The 1,623-nt window shown below is 58.8% G+C and overlaps 1 non-coding gene across 1 annotated transcript; it reads left to right on the forward strand.

The window, feature by feature from the left end:
- Positions 1–1,317: 1,317 nt before the first annotated feature.
- TRNAK-UUU (transfer RNA lysine (anticodon UUU)) lies at positions 1,318–1,390 on the forward strand. The gene has a single exon. It is a non-coding gene; the product is annotated as a tRNA-Lys (tRNA).
- Positions 1,391–1,623: the final 233 nt, after the last annotated feature.

The following is a 1,623-nucleotide window of genomic DNA, read 5'->3' on the forward strand; positions in this document are numbered from 1 at the left end:
AGCATGGGGAAGAGGACCAGGTGGGGAGCGCTGCTGACAAGGGCTGACTGGTCAGTTGTCTGATATGAATCGTGCTTGTGTTTTGTTCCCTTCTGCGTGGGTCCTCTCTTCTCCCGACTTACGGCTTGTGTCCTTCCTTACTGATTTGTCTTGAGCCTTTGCCTGAGTGCTTCCTGCTCGTCCTGCTTCCTTCGTTAGCGGTGTCGTTTGTGCATTTGGGGCCAAAGCGCCCGCATGCGCGATGTTGGCGGGCAGCAGGGGCAGGGCCCGCAGCCCTGCCGCTACTGCTCCCTGGGGACGGGAGGGGGCCTGGGGAAATGGGAGCCCCTTGCCCTGCACCTGGCCCCAGCTGGGCCACCTGCCCTCATGCCTGGGCGACCAAATGCTGCTCATTGGCTGCTTTGGGATTTCTCTGTCTTCCTGAGCTGCTCGTTCTTCTCTGTGTATCCTCAAGAGAGTGCAATTTTTCGTTTACTTTTATTTGTCGTCCTAGTCACTCCTCCGTGTGCAACGCATTCAGAGAGATCCCCTCCAGAACGGAGAGGTGCTATTCCTGAGAGAGCTGTGTGCTGCCAAAGCCTGCACCAGCCCAGTGACCCAGCCTGCCCACTCCGAAGCAGGAGGCCCTGGGCCGGGGGAGGAGGGGGTGGGGGTGATCCCTGCCCCAGGGCAGACAGTTGATACAGAGGTGCCTGAGTCTCTGCCATGGTGCTGCCCAGGGTGGAGATGCTCAGGGCTGTGGAGAGACCTGGGAGCTACCTGTCCTGGGTGAGCTGTGTGTGAAGGAGGGCCTGCTTGTGTTGCCTGCCCCACTGAAAAGGCGCTACAGCACGCACAGATGGTGGTGCTGCAGGGCCGCAGCAGCATCACTGCAGGCACCAGGAGGGGCTCAGGAGGCACCCGGTCTCCCTGGACCTGGTATGGGAGCAGAGGAAAGCGGCAAGAGACCCCCCCACCACCCCCAGGGCTGGCATCGGGATTAGTGGTTTGTTAACAGCCGAGCAGCCCAGGGTTTCGCCTTGAAAGAGCCACAGCATTCCTACTTCTTGTCGTGCACTGCTGAGTGCGAGCAAACTCCTCCTGAGACTGCAGGGCTCACGCCCAGCCTGGCGGCAAGCAGGTGCTTCGGAACAAAAGTGCCAAAGGGCAATGTTAACCCAGTCGGTCCGGCAAGGTGTTAATGAATTGCTGATCTCAGGAGTTGCCTCTCTCTCTCTCTCTCCCTCTCTCTCTCTCTCCGTAGACCTTCTTAGAAAGCCCTTGGTCTGCTAATTAGGGCTGCGCTCTGGAGCTGGGCTCTGTTTTTCCCCTCAGGGAGCCTGGGTAGCTCAGCTGGGAGAGCATCAGACTTTTAATCTGAGGGTCCAGGGTTCAAGCCCCTGTTCAGGCGGCGCGCGTTCCTATTTACTCAGTGCTTTCACCTTTGCACAAGAAGTGGCACTGCCAAAACGGAGGAAAGGCAGGGGGATCTGCAGAGCCACGGGGAAGCTCTTTGCATCCAACTCCTGTCTCCCACAAAAGAGGCAATCTCTCGCCTTCCTCCTAGGCAGAGCCTCAGAGAGTTACTCTCGCAGGACGCGAGCCTAACAAACTCAGGACGCCCCAAGGAAGGCATTCCGTAGC

This window comes from Struthio camelus, chromosome 7 (assembly GCF_040807025.1).
Source record: "Struthio camelus isolate bStrCam1 chromosome 7, bStrCam1.hap1, whole genome shotgun sequence".
Lineage (NCBI taxonomy): Eukaryota > Metazoa > Chordata > Aves > Struthioniformes > Struthionidae > Struthio > Struthio camelus.